The following is a 21,417-nucleotide window of genomic DNA, read 5'->3' on the forward strand; positions in this document are numbered from 1 at the left end:
CCCCCCCCCCCCCCCCCCCTACTAACAACTGCAGTGCTTGGAGTGCTCCTTACACACACACACACACACACACACACACTGCCCTAATGCTTGCATGTCTGGATGCTATATTCACACCTGTTCAGGACAGGTCCATAGCAGACAACCAACTAGTCTATTAACTAATTTAAAACTGCAGATACACACAAACGTATGGTTCTTAACTTGTCTTTCACCTTCTATTATACACATGACACAACTGACTACACATCACACACCATAGATACAAAAATTCAAAGATAACATTTATCAAAAACAATATTTTCTTAGATGACATGCTTCTTTTCACTGAATTCATTTGCTTTGTGCTAAGCTGATAACTGACCATGTCAAATGCATGAGAACAACAACAAGACATTATCAGAGTCCTGCGCTGTCACGAGGGCCGAGCCCATACCGTGCAGGATAAGATACACAACATCTCTCAGCAATGGGAGCAACAAGCCTACAAACCTATCACATAGTCAGGAGGCTGTTATCAACTCTGTGGCACACTGTCAAATGGAAATTATAAAAAAAGGAAGAGAGAGGAAGGAGGGTGAAAGGAGACAGAGAGAGAGAGAGAGGAGGGAAGGGAGGAGCTGTAAGAGAAACAAAGTATTATCTGTGACAACAGGAGCATAAAACTCTAATCGTGTCTTCTACAGTGTTAAGTTTAGGTGGAAAGAGAAATAATGATGTGAGAGACACGGCAGCCTGTGTCTGCTAGCTTCAGTAGGGCCCTACCTTGCTGCTGCTGAGGTGACTAAGTGTTTTGTTCATGCTAGCTCAGTTTTAGCAGCCTGGTGAGTGAGAGATGGAGATGTCACTGAAATCCTAAACAGTGATCACTCCATAGCTCCATTTCTGAACTGAATGGCTAAATCTCTGTCTCTATTCTACACGCTGACCCTTTGAGATACAAGCAGATGCCGAAATGCTATAAATTAATGAAACAATCACAAGACCTCTACAGGATACAAACAAAAAAAACAGCAATTGTACAACAATAGCTCAAGGCCACAATATATCCAAGAACAAGACTGATTTTCTTCTTTAAGCTTTCAATATTTACAGAGATGAAATGAGAAATACAAGAAACTGACAACTGAATTTCCTGAATTAAAAAAACAAAACAAAACAGCTAACGAATATAAAAGCCTGTGTAGCTACTCCTAGAGACTATGTTACTCCTTATGATCTATGTTAGACTGACACTATTGTTCTCAATGCTCCTTGCTGGTACACACAGTTATCAAGATATTCTTTTGTGGTTAGATGGTGAGAAATTGTGAATTTCATCACTCTCGGGGTAGCCTACACACAGTAAATATAGTCAGACACTGTCAGGGGAGGGAAAAGTCTGGGAAAGAGCCATCACATCCTTTCCCCAGTCCGAGGTCACACTCCTCCCTGTGGCTAGTGGAACTGTCCTTCTCACACCGTGCACTCTCTGGTGCCATCCTAGAAGTTGTCAGCTGATAAAGTCACTGAGAAGGTTGGATTCACAGTATCTGGCTCCCAGCACACTGCTGCTGAGACTGGGTGACTTTCAGGGTGAACATGGAGCTGCAGGCAAAGGCTGAGAACCAGAACACAACAGACTTACAGTCCAAAAGCTTGCACTAAGATAAGTCTCACATTTTATTGTTTGGGTTGGATTTGATTCAGAAGGTTATACAGTTCTACTGTTGAAACTAATGTATGTTTATCAAGGAAAAAGGAATATATTTCAGGAGCATGAATGTATACAGAGTAGAGATTAGGGAAAAATGATTAGGAAAGCAGAGAACAGAGGAACGGAGCTGACAGAAGAGTTAATATGAAGAGAAGACAGAGAGAACAGAGCGACTGTCCAAACCTTTGATTGTCTTCTCACTGTGCTGCACATTTGGTAACTGTCTTCTGTCCTCTCTTTCTATCGCTTCCCATACACACAAACATTCACTGCTTCCAACCTGGCCAGAATGAGAAAGGTTCACTGCTCTAATTTCACCACAGTAAAAAGTCTGGGTCTGATTATTTATTTTATAAACTCAGCATATACTGGAATAGTCAGTGGAAACATATAGTCTTACCTCTGGCTGCCAGCTATCATATCCTGTATGCCTGCCTAAATTATGATCTATGAAAATACCAGGTCATTAAAGAAGACGGCTGGGTGACAGGACCCAAGGTAATTCATCATTTTCCAGTCAAACACAAAGACCTTACAAGTATATACTTAATGAGCCCAATTTAAATACAGAGAAGTCACCATATCACACATGGTTGTACTTATCCTCTTTCAATGGATCTCTGAGCTCATGATTTCCATAGTTCTGTATATTGCCTTTTCTAATTGTGTAGTAATTTCTGGCCAAGCTCACACGATCTGTTGTTAGATAGTAGGACATCAAATTAGGATTCAAATCATCTTTCATTAATCTGATACTTGATAGGAAAATGGATTGAATAAACGACTCACATCACCAAGATGTGGTCAGATACTGACCTTCAGCAGCCCCTAGGGTGGAAATAATACAATATATTTCTTTTTGTTTTCAATTTAAAGGAGCAGTGTGTAAGATTGAGAAATTTTTTACAGTAGCCTAGAACGAACAAACCACACACTGGGTCTAGAGCGTGAATTTTGCGTTTTCACGTTGAACTAGCAGCTTGGATTTGGATACAATTGTAAGATGAAAAAGAAGTAACATTAGATACAAGAGTTTAAGAGCTATAATTTGAAGAAATAGAGGATCATATTTACACTTTAACACATGTGAACAGAAGACAAAGTGAATCCCCTCCATCAAAGAAGCAAAGACACAAAGAAATGAGCTAGGGGATGACACAAGACAAGGTATACTGTTCTTGATTCTCAGTATGTGGCATGTGGTACCATGTACTATCCCCAACATACTATGACGGATGGAAAAACAAGTAGCGTGAGTCAAGTCGAGCTGTACCAGGAGGTGAAAAAGGGGCTTAAATCTCACACACTGCACCTTTAAAGCAAAGTGGTACATTTTCAGAAATGGCTAGAGTGTTAGTATTCATTTAAAAGAAGCATAAACAATAATTTCCAATGAGTTAACACTAATTTACAATAAAAACTTCAAAGTCAATGTATAAACATAAAGTGAAAGAGAAAATACACAAAAGTCCAGACTCAAGCTCCACCTGATCTGCATGGCATCACAGGCCCTGCAGCAGTGTGGAGAGATGAGTTTGGTTACAGGCTTGTAATTGGGGATTAACATCTGGGTCAGTGATAGGACTGGATGGCAGTTGTCAGGTAGAGATCAGAGCAACATAAACCCTGAAAACATTAGGAACTCATCTGCTGCCCCTCGGGTGAAGAAGATGAAGGATACAGTCTGAATTAGTGTAAAATCCATGCACACAGCAAACGTTTACACATACATCCAGGCAATCCCGCTCTTTCACACGCACACTTTTGTGATTTATAAACAGCATCTTTGCCGTTTCTGATTTGATTGAGAGCACTGCAAAGCATATAAGCAGAATAAAATCAATGGCTTCATGCTAACCAACAAGGGCTGCACCCACCCGTTCACTCAGCAATTACTATGCCACTTGAATCAATAGCAATACTATCTTCACAAGGTAATTTACCCAGTGTTTGGGGAAAAATAAAAATACATCTTACAAGTGAAGCACATTATTTGAAACATGTGAGTGTGTGCCTTCCATTTTCATGAGTAAACATGGCGTATTTTTAGTCAGACAAGCCTTCATTTTATTACAGCAGTAGAGCGAGGCTGAACAATGGCAGGTTACCTCATGCATAATTCAGTTCATACAGAACAAGCATTCTTAAACAACCTTGAAAACAAAGTCGGGCATCTCCTCTTGTCTAATACGTATGTTAAAAGTTAATGGCGGAACTTAATGCACATCTATTGTCCATTTATTAGCCCCGTTACTGCCCAATCAGTTTCATATTGTAGGCAAAGCAGCAGATCTGTGGCCAGCTGATGGATGCATTCCAGGACTGGACAGCTTATCGATGTGTAGCACTTTAATGGAACGGGGTGAGTGCTTTGACTTTGTCCAGCTCACTTTATGACTTCTCAGAAGTGCTGCCACCCAGGAATTAATGGATTGGATGAGAGGATGAAGATGGTTGTCGAAGAGGTAGCAATTAGCTCTAAAGGAACAGAAGAGCCTCCCAAATGTGTGCTGATTCACTTGAGCACTCCATGCAGGCAGAAGTGCCAAACCTATTGATGATCATGTCTATGGATGACAGTGATGAATGTCTAAAAACAGCAATTTGGAACGTGGCTTAACCCAAACATCACAAAGGTGCTCTTAGTGCAAATACTTATAATACAGGTGTCCTGAATAAGACTTAAACCCATGAGAATACCAGTGTGGTATTTGAACCTTATTAAATGTATCTGGTATATTGTTACCCACTTATCATACTGCACAGTATGTGTCAAAGGTTATTACACTGATATCCGACTGAATTATGCACTCCCTTGTGGGGAAAAGGTTTATTTTGTCTACATCGATTCCAGATTACATGAATGGCAGAAGCACTGTTAGCATGTTGTGTAGTGAGAAATCACCTGGTGTAAAACACTGGCTTCCAGTTTTTTGAGTGCCCTATCACAGGTTGCATACAGCAGTGGTGGAGGAAGTACTCAAATTCTTTACTTATGTAAAAGTAACAATACTACAGTGCAAAAATAGTTACATGTTAAAGTGCTGCATTCAAAATGTTACTTAAGTAGAAGCACAAAGGTATTGTCCTCAAAATATACTTAAAGTACCAAAAAGTATAAGTACTTCTTATGCAAAATAGTATATTTCACATTAATATATGTTAAATTATTGGAATACAATTATTGACACACTATTGTGTATGTTATATTTAATGCTGTAGCTGGTAAAGTACTGCTGGGTATTTAGTCAATTTCCCACCAGTTATACATAAGTCAGATCATTATATTGTATTTTGTGTAGTTAATCTGATTCTCAAAAGTAACTAGTAACTAAAGTTAACAAATAAATGCAGTAGATTAAAAAGGACAATATTTACCTCTAAAATGTATTGAAGGCAAAGTAGTTTTAGCAGCCTGGTGAGTGAGAGATGGAGATGTCACTGAAATTCTAAACAGTGATCACTCCATAGTCAAGTAAAGTACAGATACATCAAAATTCTACTTCAGCACAGTACTTGAGTAACTTAGTTACTTTCCACCACTGGTATACAGCATATCTTGTTCAGCTCTCAGGTTGTCAGTTTGATTATTTTTAGGAGATTAAAGAGGTAACTTTCCTGTATTTCACAAGAAAAAACTGAATATTTGATGTAAAATATTTTTTTTCTTTATCAATCATGTTCATTGATCAGATTTGTCTTGCAAACCACCTTGTCTGAAACCCCCACAGTAGGAACCACTGGTATAAAATTATTTTGTGGCACTTTTGGTCATCATTTGAGAATAAGCCATAAGAATTTGTGATGCTAAACTCTCTCACATCTTTGTAAACATGGCCTCAAAGGCTGCGTACTAAAGAAAAGCAAAGTCAAAGTTGAAGTTCTCTTGTTTGTACTTTCTTTAATCTCTATACAGTTAATCCGTCTGAAACACAGAGCGATCCTGGAAATGAGGCAGAGCCCTGGACAACTACCTGCCACTCAAAAGGATGTCTTCACTCTTACATCACCCGTTTGCATCGTTCATGATTACGTGATCCTCAGTGTTGCAAAATCTCTTTCTTTCATTCTTCGCCTTTCTCTCCCTCGCACTAGTACCCTCTTTCAGCCAAGCTCAATGAAAGGAGATTTTATCCCCCTACTGACTTGTGATACACGCCTTTTCTGAGGTTACATACAAGTTACATCACTCGCCTAAAACATGGTTGTTGCAATGAATGATATCTAGGAGGAATGCAGTCCCTGAGAAAGAGTTCAATATGTTACAGAAAGGAATTTGCTAATCCATAACTCAAAACTCAAGGCCAAAATGCAACATGGTGTCAAAAGTTATATCAAAACCATATACATTTCATCATCGCACACACAGCTAGGACGTTATGTAGTATTTAAATCACCTTGCGATATTGGGAACAACGTTGCCTAACCTTGGTGTTTTAGATTATTCACAAATGCTATGATGGCTTCAAAGTCTATCATCAGGAGATAGAGTCAAACAATCTCCATTACACACTTCATAAGCTAGAATTGCCTCTGTGTGTGTGAGAGAGTTTGCATGAGTGTTTGTGTGGAGTGTGATCATAGAGTTGGAGACCCAGAAAATGATGTGATAACGGTGGCAGTAATACACCACTTGAGAGTACTTCACACAGGAAAATCCCATTCTTCAAAACAACAATGGATTTCAATCACGCTGGGTGAATTTTTGAGAGTTGGCGGTTGTGACATAAACAATTTAGAATACGCTGGTGCCAAGATTGCGTTAGTCAGGCATAAGATACGGTCATTATAAAGTTAAATGGAAAAATGTGTATGGATTGACCCAGTTATGCCCTGCACACACACACACACACACACAGGCAAACATACCATCTTGACATGCATACAGAACCCACACTGATGTAGGAGTTGTGAGAGCGTTGAGGCGCTGAAGCTGCAGGAAGCCTGTGAATTGAGCACTAATGTCCACAACCCGCTAATGTCTGTGCAAAATGGTGCCTGCGGGTGTGTTATACCTAGACACACAGTACACAATAACGCGTGAAGAGAGGGAGCAGGATAGATAGGTAATGGAATAGATGAAGCGATATAGAGATGTGGAGATGTTGGGCTGTGGTGATTGCTCTGTGTGCCGGGTGCAGATGTGGAGAGAGGGAGTAGGGGGACACATGAGACAGATAAAAATGGAGAGTGGAAGGGGATGAATGTGTTAATGAATGAAGATGAGGGACAGGAGGGATGACCGAGATTCAGACACAGAGAAACAAGAGGAATCATCCTCTAAACCATACGCACGCACACACACATACACACACAGATTCATTGGCAGCCAGATGGAGCAGTATGCAGAGCATGTCCCATCAAACTCCACCCGCTTGTCAAGAAGATGTATGGATGCAATGCCCTACAGCAAACCCACAAACACACAAATACACACACAGCTGCAAGGATGCATGTGCACATTGCAAGCAAAACAATGCACCTCCCCTTTTTTATAGCTCTCTAACACACGTACTGCACATAGATTTGATTTCTTATTTACGTATTTCCCTCCCGAGGAGAAACAGGATGAAGAGGAGAGCAGGAATCTGTTCTTTTTACTTCTTTCACTTTCTCACTCCCTATTCTTGCTTTTCCTTCTCTCTCTTTGTCTTCTCTCATTTGCATTCACCTCTATAGACACTCAGTGGTGACACTGGTGAAGGTTTCTGCTCACTTGTGGCTGGTACTTCATCTCTTCACAACACTACATTAAATGATGTGAGTGCTTTTGGCAGAATGTGATACAGTTTTCCTTTGCCCATAATGACGTTGCTGTTATTACTTATTATACTTTACGTTATACTCCATAGGATTTGCTCAGCTGGTTCTCTGCACTCTTTTCTTTCACAAAAATTCAACCACTGATGTTGATTACATTCCTTCAAAACTTTGATGTCCTCTGTTTCTTGATATTCAGTGCTCCTGGCATCCTCAAAGACTATTACACTAAAGTGGCTTGAAAATCTTCCACCAAAAAAAAAAAGATATTTGTATTTCTTATGGCTCTGATAGCCGCAGCCAGAGGCGTCATGTTTTCAGGTTTTCTGTCCCTACGTACGGCCCATTCTTGTGAACACGATATGTCAGAAATGCCTTGAGGGAACTGCTTCCAATTTGGCACAACTGGACTTGGACTCATAGATGAACTGATTAAATTTTGGTGACTGAGGTCAAAGGTCAAGGTCAGTGTTATTCCAATTCCTGTGAATTTGACTGGTTGGTGGAGGCATAGAACCACGAAGCGATAATTCTAGTTTATATCTAATGAGGGATTGAGCTGTGACTCATGAAAAGTAATTAGTTTTATTAATGGTGACTGATGTTGAATTGATCTGAATATTATTAGATTTTTTTCTTCTCCATCCAGTCATATTTTAGATATATCATAGTCTGTATTTGAGAATTTGGTTAAAGCTGGAGTCGATACAAACAAACACTGAAGGCATAGTGCGGGTTAAAGGTCACTGCGAAGCCCATCATATCTGTCCTAGCTGAAAATAGTAAATGATCATGTAAGACGCAGTGACAATGTAAGAATAAGTATGCTTTGCATTCATTGTGCCTCAGATTATGACACTGCCTTGCAATAATGTCATTATAGACTGTATTTATAAACTGAGTCTAATAATGAAAGAGTAAATGTACAATAGAGCACTGCTAACAGATCAGCTGCTGATCAGTGTTGACAGTCCTCTGCATCTCCCAGCATATCTGAATCTTCTTCTCAGTGTAACATTGTGTGTTTACACTTTGTCAAGCCAGCAAAGACATAAGGAGATTTCTCAATCGCATACAAAGGTCTGAACACCATCTGTTCCATCACATAAACATTACCACACACACACCTGCACACAAACACAGAAATACATAAACTAAACACACAAATTCTGCTAAACACCTCAGACTACACACGAACATATGCACACACTGGACAATAAAACATATGCAGAGTATAACGTCCCTTTTTCAAAAAACAGATTTATAGTAATGTGTGTTTTACCCATCTGTTGAAATAAAGTCTCTCTTGCAGAGAGAGGGGAAGTATGTGTTAAAGAACAATAAAAATGATTCACAGTGCCTGTTACGCATCCTCTCAAATCGAACCAATTCCTGCCACATCTTGTTGCCAGGCAAAATTGAACTACAGGGTCTTGTAAAAGACAGGCAGTGGGAATGGGTGGCGGAAATACAGAAATAGGTTGGAGGAAATGATGAGGCTCAAGGGGAGGTAAAGGTACAGAAAACATGAGTGAGACAGGAAGAGGGAGAGTTTAGCATTTAGCTGAACTAGAACCATGTTGGCATCAGACATTTTTCCACAGCAGGTCCAACCAGGGCTCAAGATACTTAGAAAACGATCAAAAACATTGTTTATTTATAAGGAGCTGGCCTGTCATTGCCATTAACAACATGATGTCAAAACAATGGTATAAGTGTTACCTTTTGGAGAAAATAGACTGATGTAGTATAAAACAGATGTAAGCCTTGGTGAGCCCTGTTTTACCATTTAATGGAGGCCAGACTATTGAAAACTATTCTCTGTATACAGTTTGGTTCATTTCTGGTGCCATGCCGACAGAGCCAAGTGAACCCAAATGGATCTGGGTGTTTTCCCAGGCAAGACTCTATGCCAGCAGAGAAGGACTCACACAAAATACTCAACACACACCTTAATGCGGATGACACTCCAGGGTTTTACCCCCAAGCTCCATGCACAACCACTAGGTCACCTTTCTTGCCTTCGTGATATAGTAAATACATCTGTTGTGTGGCTGTTGTTGCAGCACCGATTGCAGAAAACAACTCTCTGTACAGCATATAACACTATAGTCTCACTATGGTAGTGTGTAGGTTGTTTATTTATGCAAAACACAAAGCTTTTTTGCTGTCAGTGTTGAGAAAAGTGGCACAGGAACACGCCGAGAAACTTTCTAATGACCCTAAGCACAATTTAAAATCACTGGTGCATCCACTCCATCTCTAAACAACAAACACATCGATACATACACACACACACGCAAGTGCCAATTTGGATCTTTTGCCTGCCAGGTCCTCTTACGCTAGAAGCCTTTCTCTGCAGCCAATTTATATCTGTGTGTGTATGTGTGTCTATGCTAAAAGGAATCATCTTTGGGACCAAAATCAATTTTCGACAGACAATAAAGGCTCTTGTGTTTACATGACAGTTATCTTTTACAGACAGACGTGCAGAGGAAGAGGAAGGTTAGCGGACAGTTGTACGGATGAAGTGGTGAGTGGAAAGATGCAGAAAACAAGTTCTAGGAAGAAGGAAAAGATTGGAAAGAAATGAGAGATAACATTAAACGCCTATGAAAGACAGATGGGGAAATCAAACGTGAGAGTCAGAGGACAAGCACAGAAAAAAAAGAGGGCAGAGGCTAACAGTAAGGGAGGGAGGGTTCCTGGGGTTTGAGGGAACAACTCGTCTGCTTTGTGTTTTCGAAATATCACATGACGGCTGCCATGTGTTGGAAATTACTGCCGGTTAACTATCTTCCCCAAAACCGCTCCGAAAAAAATATGTCTGCAATTTATGAAATGTGTTCCAGGGCTCTGCTAAGTGGAACCAGATTTGCAAAACAGGAAAAAAAAAACTCTGAAAACCCCTACCCTTTTTTCTTTTTACGCTCCCTCTCCTCCACCCCTCCCCCCGTTCCCCCACAGGAGAACATGTTTAAAAACCGGGCTTTAGTCACATTGGGTGAGCACGGAGCCAGAGAGCGGCGGTTGGTGCGACCTCACACTGGGGTTTTTCGAGGCCTATATACAGCGTGTGTGTGTACCTGTGCATTTGTGTGCGATATGGTGACCATGGTTTGCTAATGGCTCTGAGTGGCTGAGAGTAGAGTATGGCTGGAGGCGAATGCGGCACACACAAACACATACACAAGCGGCAGCACCATGACCATTCCAGGTCAGTGTCTTTGTCTCCTTTCATCTAAACATTACACACTTTCTCCTCTGCTCTTTCCTCATATTGTTTCACCTTTCACCGCCTCACCTCCCTGTCAGTACACTGGCAAACCAGAAGAGAGCATCTCAACATGGGCAAGAGTATCAGTTCACAGCAAAGTGTTGGTGAACAACACACTGAAGCACCTGTGACAAAGATGAGTTACTGTGGTTCTATACATTTTATACGAATTGTCTGTTGTTATTGTTCTATTCATTTTCACTATGATTGGGGATTTTAGAAAAAAAACAAACTCCAGGGACATTTGATAAATATTACAAAATGTGTGAGCCTCTTATGAAAACAAATAAAACAAAGAAGAGGGTGTAAATCAAGTTAGCAGATGCCATCTGCAGCTCAACAACTAGAAATTAGCAACTTTTTGTTTATTTACTGTTAAAGCGAGGGACTCTGCTGCATAATCAACGGTTCATTTGTGAGTTCTCTTCATTTTTATCATCACTTTCTTAGCCAAAACACTCATCGAAATAAGGATCCACTGTACTATAAACTGCAAAGTCTTTTTGCCACCAATAACAAAACAACTTTTGTGTGTGAGAACTGGTAATTTTCCAGGGAAACTGGAAAAGGCAGAAACTGATTAGCATTACAAGAGGAAACATGCTGGATGTGTAATATTTCATAAATACACATAATTAATACACAAATTACTTTGGCCTGACTGTGATATTTATTACTACACCTCCACTTTGTTGATCTGAAATGTTGGAGTAGTATCAGTTCTTTTTCTTGTGCACTGTTGGCCCTGAATAGCCAGAATCCTCAGTGAAAACTTTGGTTGAACTTTATGAAAGCTGACTCTGCTCTGCAGGACACATGCTGCAGTCTTTCTTCTGCAGGAGGCACTTCAGATCCCTGTCCTTCCCAAATCCACCTCCCACTGTCCATCAAACAACAACAGCTTTTTAATCAGCACAACTCTGAACCGTGTCCCCACACCCACCACTGATACTACTAATGGTATCATCACGGCAATCCCATCGTTTTGTTTTTCTGCTGCATAAACACGCACGTAAACACACACTCACAATTTCAGAGACGCAACCTAACTGCTCTCCAGTGCTACAGATGGATGCCACCACTCTCTCTGGAGTGTTGCCAGCACAAGCTAGTGAACAGCTTGCCTGGCACAGTGCTCTGCGTGTGTGTGCAACTGTGTGTGTGCCTGCAGAAACAGTAGCAAAATAGCATAGTGCAGATGGGGTGGCCAAAATAATCCCCCACCCACCCTGCATGCACACAAACAGACAAAAACACAGACACATGCACACACGCACACACATATGCTCCAGAATAGAGACACACATGCAGACACAAACACACCGACACACACACACACACACACACACACACACACACACACACACACACACACACACACACACAGTGTCTCAACTCTGTTTAAGTGTTCCCGACCTGGCATACGCTGCCGCTTTCACAGCTGCTTCCTCAAACGCACACACACTCACAAACACAGTGCACACACAGCGGAGGATTACAGTTTTACACACACACACATCTGAGCTTAGTTTACACTTCCTGTTTAAGGCATGGGAAGTACAATGTCCGCACTCCACACCCACACACATGCACGCACATCACCACCACTGCCACACTACCAAAGCCCACACACAGACAGACACATGCATACCTGTGCATCTGCCACACACACACACACACACACACACACACACACACACATTAATACAGTCCTTTATCCTCTGTAGCTATTCAAACTTATATATGTGCGCTTGCTTGCTTTCTTCACATACAATGAGAAACCATCAGTGTGTTCAGCTGGAAAGCCTCCAGCGCTGGCAACCTGCCAGCACAGGCCTATAGATTAATATGATCATACGAGCATGCTAAGAAACATTGCTGTTTAATGATCTGACAATAAACGTAATACATGAAAGCCCTTGCTAGAATCATATAATCAACACAATGTAATTACAGTAAAGTTATGTACAGTTTAAAATGCTCAAGTTGTTATGTGAATTCTCGAGACAAAGCAATTTGATGTTCCTTCATGTTTTGACTCGGTTTTTTCATTGGTTGTATAGTAACAGGTTCATGAAGTGCTGCTTCTAAATGATGAATTCTTGAAAACAGGAGGTTTCCTATTCACCCAGGGTGAAATGACACTCTCTATGAATCAAACAAAGACAGAGAAACTTTACCAACTGACTAAATCCGTGGGTAGACAGCCTGCCAGTCAGTCAATGAGTTTAGGTGGCTGGCAGCAGGTACCCTCACCCCAGTACATAGGGGACAGCATGGTGGCTGGCAGTGCCAACTGTGCACTGGGTAGTCATGCCAACTCTGCCAGCCTTGCAGTGTCTGTTAGCCAGTGCCATCTGGGAAGAACAACTCCTCTCAGCTCAGAGGGCACAGAGACACACGCACGTGGATGCGCACAAGAAAGCAAGGGCAGACATATACAGACACACGCATGCGGCGTGCACGAATATGCATTGTATGAACACTACACATATATACACGGAGGCGTGCGCACACACGCACAGCCGGCCACTGACAGCTCACCATCTGTGCGCTGCCTCTGACTTCTCCCTCTGCTTCATTCCCTGCCCTTGTTTTTGCTTTCATAGACTCTAGGTCTCTCTCCTCCCTTCCTCACATTCTCTCATCATGGCTTAGCTTATCAGATGAATTTCAAAGTCACAGATTGGTGCATTATCTCGTGACCACCTGTGCATTGACAGTTTACATGTTTCTTTATATATGGCATATAAGATGTGCCATCACTTGACTGGTCTTTTTTAGGGTTACCTGGAAATGTTCTCTTTTCCTAGTTTTCCTCAGTCACTCCCTACCAGATGTGAGGTTGCCAAAAAGGTGTCCTTAAGTTTACTGAAACATGTGCATGAGATAAATATAGGCAAAGGCATGCACACATATAAAAACTACTGTCAGATTATCCTGAATACATCATATAAGACCTATGAAAACGAGAGAAAGATGCACAAAGAGTCAAGGTAAGGTAGCGAGAAGTCATATCTCCCAGTGTTTCTCGTCAGAGCAGATAGAGTGAAAACGAGAGCAAAGGAGCGAGAAACCAATGCAGAGAGAGAAATACGATGACAACTGCAGTTTGAATCAAAGTAAGAGTGAGGAGAGGAGAAAATAAAAATGAGGCGGAGAAGAAAAGTGGGAAGGTAGTCCACAGCCATGGAATTCACATCAAAGCAAAGCTTAAACAGGTCACTGTCTTTACCAGAGTTTTGCCTGGGGTGAAGTGCTCTCTCTCTCTCTCTCTCTCTCTCATATGTTTCTCATTTTAAGCCTCTGAACCACTGTTTGAAAATGAAGACTAAGGAAAGAAATGAGCACTCTACACAAAGCTCATGTTCTTTATTTTTAGTTCTGCTAGCATGTTCACATCAGCTCATTTGCTAAATACAGTATTTTAAAAAAGTCTGTATACTTTTCCAGATGCTTTTCCATTTATCTTAATATTTTTATTCCTAAACCAGATTAACATCTTGAGTCTTGGAATACCACCAAGCTATTACCCTCCCCCTCTACAACATAACAACTGTAATATTTTCAATCACAAATCTCCACTTTCTTCTTATTCCTTGCTCCATTTATTTCTTTCCCTCTAAACGGCCACTGCGACCTGCAGTAACTCCCACCATCTATCCTCCTCCCTTCCTTTCCTCCTCTCCCTAATACCATCAGAAAGATCTATGACTGAACACTATTTGACTCTCATGATTGTTGCTCTCCACAACCTCCTTCTTATTCAGTTGCCTACCTCCTCCCAGCTAACTCCTTCTACAACTTCCACACATTCTACCCACTCATCCTCCTCCTCTCTCTCTCTCCGTTCGTCTCTCTATCCTTCTCCATCCAAATCCCTCCCCCTAAAAACACCACATGCTCTGGCAGCTGCAGAAGAAGTAGCCTCATTACAAACAAGGAAAATCCATTTGGAGCTGTGTGCTGCTTCTTCGGCCCCCTCTCTGGAGTAGAAATGCCCCACAACTCTCCTCTGTCCTCTCCCTCTTGGATTTCCCCTCTTTCTAATTATTTCTCTCTATTTTTCTTTTCTCTAAGTCTTATGTATTTCTTGCACCACTCACTTCCCCACTTTTGTACTACCTTCATATCTGCTCTCTGTTTTCATATGCAGCACGATATGGAAAAGAATTCAATTATCAGTTTAATCAGTGTTTTAATAAAGAAGATAGATGCAAAATAATGTAATGTGCCACTCTAGATTTTCATTTACATTTTCACTGTGTTGTGGAGAATCTTAAATGATTTGAGCATAATACAGACAATAACACAACATGGTCACGTCACTGTGAAACAGTTACACATTAAGTCAATAAATATTAAACTTAAATTCATTAAAAAGCTTCGTAGAGCTGAAAGTATCTGCACAGTTGGTGTTAATTCTCAGTGGGTTTATCACCACAAGTGATCTCTTTGGTGTTATACATAGTCATTTCATCCACTGTTGATATAAAAATGAGTACAGCAGCTTTAAAACTGAATTATTGCCCTGCCCTAGGCTAGGTTTGATCAGATGTTACTACTGTACAGAAGACAACAGGGTAACAATGCCATACTAAAAACAATCACACTGTGTACAGCCAGTGTATCCGGTACCAAGAGGAAACATTTATCATTTTTGTTCAGTGACCTCAAACTCACAGTGTAGGTCCATTCAGTTAAACTAATGGATTGGATCGATTCTCAGCAGTGGTTTTTGCAGTTCGAAAATGAATCACTGCACCACTTCCTGTCATTTTCTCTGTTCTCCTCCTCATTTCTTCTCTCCACATCCATCTCCTCTCCTTCCTGCATGCTGCCTTTGCCTTTTTCTTCTTTCACTCTGTCTTGTAGAAGCTCCGTATTGCTTTGCGCCCCTCATCCCTTCTCCCACAGTCTCGCTCTCTCCTTCTGTGCTGCCATCATCACAACATCTGATTAACATATGTCTGGGCTTTCACTCCCTGTCAGCTTGCAGGCATCTGCGCAGCCACACAGAAACACATAGTCGTGCAATCTCAGGCACCATGTCTCAGGTTCAAGAGGGTAGAAGACAAAAAGACAGCACCAAATATCCCTTGATCTTCCCTTTTAACCGCATTTACCTCGTTTTCTGTGCACGTCTGTTTGTCTTCCCACAACAGCAATGACGAGAGACGAAGCATCTTAACATTACTGCAAGCCAACAAGCCTCATGCTCCCTGGTGAGCTACTTAAAATGCCAGTAATGGAAGACAGAGGGAAAAGGGTGAAAAAAAAGATAATGCAGCAAGAGAAGAGATAGAGGCAGATGAGAGAGAAGATGTGTGTGTGTGTGTGTGTGTGTGTGTGTGCGCTGAAAAATACCAGTAATAGCTTCACCAGCTCCCCTGAGACATGCGGCTCCTAAAATTACTCACATTCACATACACATAGTCTCTCTCTTTAAGCTCATATTTCCTTTTATAAGCCGACACTGATACACTGGATTTTATTCAGTAAACAGCAGTGGGACTGGAACTTCATACGCCACCTTCTAGTTTTTGTAATCAGAGATCTGTTATTGATTATTTATTTATTTTTTCATTAACACTGGTGCCAAGAAGGCTCACCATGCTAACTGAGACACTCCATAGAAACTGTACAGATTGGGCCATGGATTTTTTAAGATTGTTTTTATTTATCATAACCAAATATAAAGTTTTCTATAGCATGAATGATATGTTAGGCCTGCAATAAAACATTTTGCAAGCTCAGGCACTATTTGTTCATTGTATATCAAGCTATCAGAGTCAGTTTGTTCCACCCTATCACTAGAAAATAGGCAAACCAATTCAGTGACAGGGCAGGAAAAGTCAAAGTAAGATGGGCAAAATCCTCTCTGTGGTCAAAGTTAACACCACACTTAGCAAGCAGGTAAATGAAAAATGCATGTTTAATTACAAATTCATTCTGAAAATTGCATTTTAAGAAAGGTTTTCCCTATATTTTTGAGCAGTGGGGTAGATATGATATGCTTGACAAAGAAGCTTTTGAAAGACAAATGCACCAAAAAATGCTGTAAAAGAAAATCCAATGTCAACCATCGTTTGAATTTGTCTTCTTCAAACATTTCATTGATGCCATTTCCTCTTAGCGAGTGTTACTTAATGGAACAATACAGTATATTAGTGCAGAAATACACTGGTGTGACACATTGCTGTAATTTTATGATTGCATTTTATTTGACTTCATGCTAACAAGTACACTTTTACAATTAATGTTTCTATCATTGAAAACAATAATGATTATTCTGCCTCATTTTTACCTTTAAATGCTGGGGACACAAAATGAACCCTTTCTATGGAATGACAAAACCCGCAACAACCAAAGCCAGTCAAGCTATGGGATCGGCCAGTAAGGTGGATGTTTTTTAGCTGCTAAAGATTTATTGGCTCATGTCGCCAGTGAAACCATGTCATATGTGTGGAAGTGCAGTGATGCAGGATGCAAGAGCCCCCCTTTCAAGTCGTTTGTTCTCAATCCTCTGTCCCAGTTTGCCTGGACTCAGTCCCACTTTCACCATCTTATCCACAACAAATTCATGTAATAGCAGCCACAGATGTAGGCAACCAAACAAATACTTTAGCGAGATGCTTGCCAAAACACATAATCCTACTGACAGCAACAGAAGCTTTGCTACACTCCATGGACAAATAGCGATGATTGTTTGCATTGGTCTGTGTTTTGTAATACCTGTAATTTCACCTGTTTGTTAGAATGGCATTACCTGCCAACTGAACGCATTTGTTAAAAAGGCACAAATACATTTGAGGCACTCGCATAGCAAATACCGCATTTACAATCACTGGATATGAGTCGTGCTGTGTTAAATTACTCTGTGTGCGTGTGTGTGTGTGTGTGTCCATGAATGAGGAGAAAATGGCTTATTTTATGCAAGTATTAAACAAGTCAACTTGTCAAGAAGCTATAAGCTTGCTGTATTTCCAAACATATATTTCCAACATACATTTCGGCTCCATTCTCGTCTCCTAAACCCCCCCCCCCCCCCCCCCCCCCCCCCCCCCTCCCACTCAAGTCATGGGTTAATATATGTGCTTAAATTCAAAACAGGCAAATAAAAGGCTTTCTTCACACAGGCGCATTAACAAACTGAACAGTCACACAATACTAATGAGGAGAAAATGTTGAGCTAAGGAGATTTCAATGGAGAGTCAAGGCTGTTTTGTGTGGGATGGGGGCCAACCTATAAGTATCTGTGTGCTTGTGTGTGTGTGTGTGTGTGTGTAAGGGGGTTGGCTGGCTTTAGGAAAAAATAGGAGTGACTTTTTTGTGGAAGACTTGATAAGCTCAATAGGGCTTTGGAGGGCCCACTCAGTGATGAGTCAATGTGGTGGACTTGAATAGTGAGGGTGATGGAGTGAGATACACAGACAAAATGCCCTCTTTCTGTCTCTCTCTCATACACACACACACCCTGAAGTCCCATGAGACCTCTAGTCACTTGTGAAATGTGTCGGTTTCATGTCACAGAGTGATATGAGTGAAGGAAGAGACACAAGTAGAGAACTAGTAATACGCAAAAAGCCCGGAGATGTGAAAGGATGTAAACAGAGAGTTATGTTTGGACTGACATGACAGTTCACCACATCACCACCGCCCAAACTGGTCTGCCTCCTTCTCTCTGTTCCCTTCCCTGTCTTCTGTGCCCACTAACTCCTGCTTGCGTGCTGTAAAATTCATGTGTGGGTATCTGTGTGTTTGTGTGCACAGCATACAGAACAACCTCACAGTTTACACCCCAGTAGAGACCATTAGTGATTCTCTACCAGACACACAGGGAAGACACAGTCTGAAAGAGACCCAGCAAAAGAGGCAAAAGTGTAGAGGAGAGAGGAGGGAGGGATGGGGAGACAGAATCAGAAAAGGATGAGAGAAAGTGCGAGCTAGTGACAGGCTAGCAGACTGATACACAGACACACACAGATGGGAAGATAAATGAACAGATATTCAGGCAGCACTACACAATACTGGGAGAAAAAGAAAAGTCAAACATCAGTAGACTTCATATGAGACTTTCTCTCCCTCTCTCCTCTTTCTCTGTCAAAGGATCGACTGAAGATGGCCTCAGCTTTAGTGCAATCTGATGTAACTTGCCAGAAACTGTCTCAATACTGCATATCAAATACAGCCATAACTCCATGAAGAAAGAGGCTATATGAAATCTGTCTAAAGTGTGTCAGATTAATGGTGGACAGTTAGCGTAGCTCCCACACTCCAGTCCATCTAAGTATTTAATTAACAGGTGTATTGACAGCCATGTATTACTTCAGTTAATGTGCAAATTAAGAGAAGAACAAAACAGAGAAGGAAAATGGAAAAGGAGACATTTAGAAACAGGAAGGATGGATGAAGAGAAGGAAGGCGTGGTTAAAAGACAAAAAAACAGACAAATAAATCTGCACACTGCACTAAGCTCTCGGCAATTTTAATATCAAAGCAGTAACCTATCGATCTAATGGAGATCTTCACTACACACAGTCAAACAGGCGTCCGAATGAAGAACAAACACATACAGATTCAGACAGATGCATCACACAATCTATCCACTACCAGGAAGGATCAGTCAGAGCAGAGCTGGGCCACACTGGCTGATACTCCCATTTAGGGAGCAGGAGATGCCAGTATGGGAGGATCAAGAACAAGAACAAAAGAAACAAAACATAAGAAAATCTCCAACTGGTGGTTAAAAGAGACATGAAGGAGGAGAGGGGACCAGCTTGTGCAGAAGTGCAATGAGCCGCAGCAGGCACTCCGCTGGGCTGCACTACACCGCACTCTGCCTCCTGGTCACACATCGCCTAAGAGTATATTTATATATGCGTGGGTGTGTGCACGATGGCTGCATGTGAACAACAACTCTGGTGAAAGGGAGGTTACATATAGGCCTGGCCCTTGTGTCTGTGTGTGTTGATGAAATTGAGAAAAAGAGGGAGCTGCAGAAAGAGGGCAAGTGAAAGCGAGTGGAGTTGAAACGGTGCAATCAGCGAAGAAAAAAAAGCAAGGGAGAGACTCCCTGTGTGTGCGGCAGGTCCCCAGCCATCTGGACACCCCCCTCCCCCCCCTTTTCCTCTCCTCTCCTCTGCTGACTGGTGTGCTATTCATGGCGGACCCATTTCACCTTTCAGTGTGTTACGCCCGCTTGCCACAATACATGCTAATGAGGTAGAACAAATGACTTTTTTGCTGTGGGTGCATGCATATATGCAGGACCGTGTGTGTGTATGTGTGAACGTGTGCGTGCACGTGTGTGTGTGTGTGTGTGTGTGTGTGTGTGTGGGTGGATGGGTTGCTGAATTCTTCCAGTCTCAGCTTGCTACCATATCACTCACTTAACTGCTGTAAGGTTTGTTAATGATTATGCAGAAACAATTTTTGTTTTCCTACCTGAAGGAACAAAACAGCAGCAGATTAATGACACATGATCTGACGTCTCCGCTCACAGATGCTTGGCTTCTTGAGCACTGAAAACAGTGAACTCTCCAATATATCCAATAACCCTTTTTACACAGAGTCTGGGGAGCTGTAATTTGAATGCACTTCCCACTGTGCCTTAAGGATCTATAGCAAATAAACCATATGATCACAATAGAGCACTTCACCATCTCATTCCAGCTTGGCCAACCTCAACCAGCCCTATAAACCCTCACTCACGACCACCTTCCATTTATCCAGCACTGAGTGACTTGGCCCACTTCCAATCTGATCTGCTTGCCAATGATAAAGTGAAGAGGTGGCTGTCAGTGGAGTCAGAGGAGAAGAGAGAGAGAAACAGAGAGCACACATTTCCAGTTCTCTGTAACACAGACGACACGAGATGAATGGAGCTCTTGATTCGTCGCAACAGTACACAAGACAGCACAACTGACATTAGCAATAGAAGTGGCGACAGGGGGGAAAAAAAGTTTTTTAAAAACAAGCAGGCGAGAAAAGGGAGCGCCAGGATGTTGCAAGACTGAGGTGCAAGACGGAAGCCAGAGAGAAGAGAGAAAGGCAGGAGACGTCTGAGAAAAATAGATGAGAACAAGAAACTGAGGGAAAGGACAAAATGTGTAGCAATCAGAATGACAGTTTGACAGTTTGTCAGAATCAACTCCCCTTTAAGTCTGTCTTGAGTAGGAGCTGCTATTCTCTTCAGTCTGCAGCACTAGGTGGCGCTAATGATACATCTGTACAGTTGCCAACTCTCTCTGGTTCCATAGTGAATCAATGTGACAACCTGGCTTGGCAGTCATAATTAACTGAGTGCACTAGCTGTTGTAGCGCTCCATGCAACACACCACAGTGAGTCAGTAGGCTCATAGGGGAAAACACGCAAGGCACAGAGTAGACTGAAGTCAAAGTCAGAGCTGGCACAAGGTACTATAAGAGTGTGATGATGTGTGTCTTCCTTCAATGCAGAAATCTAAAGCACACAATCATATACTCAGTAGTATGTTCTCAGGTCTCTAGGTCCCATCAAATTGTCAACTTAATGATAAAAATAAAGGGCAAGTGGAGTGACTTAAGGGTGGGGAAAAGAAACAGACCTTTTGGGGCTGTTCATTTGTCTTCAGTGAGGATAATGATTGCTGCTTGGTTGCTGATTAGAGTCAGTGTTGGGCCATAAGGTGCCAAATGATCC

General features: G+C 41.6%; 1 protein-coding gene across 5 annotated transcripts in view; it reads right to left on the bottom strand.

Annotated features, from left to right (window-relative positions):
• runx1t1 (RUNX1 partner transcriptional co-repressor 1) overlaps positions 1–21,417 on the bottom strand; it is a 64,424-nt gene that overhangs the window by 23,374 nt on the left and 19,633 nt on the right. The gene's annotated exons all lie outside the window — the stretch shown is intronic.

The sequence above is a fragment of the Monopterus albus genome, unplaced genomic scaffold (genome assembly GCF_001952655.1).
Source record: "Monopterus albus unplaced genomic scaffold, M_albus_1.0 scaffold82.1, whole genome shotgun sequence".
Taxonomy (NCBI): Eukaryota; Metazoa; Chordata; class Actinopteri; order Synbranchiformes; family Synbranchidae; genus Monopterus; species Monopterus albus.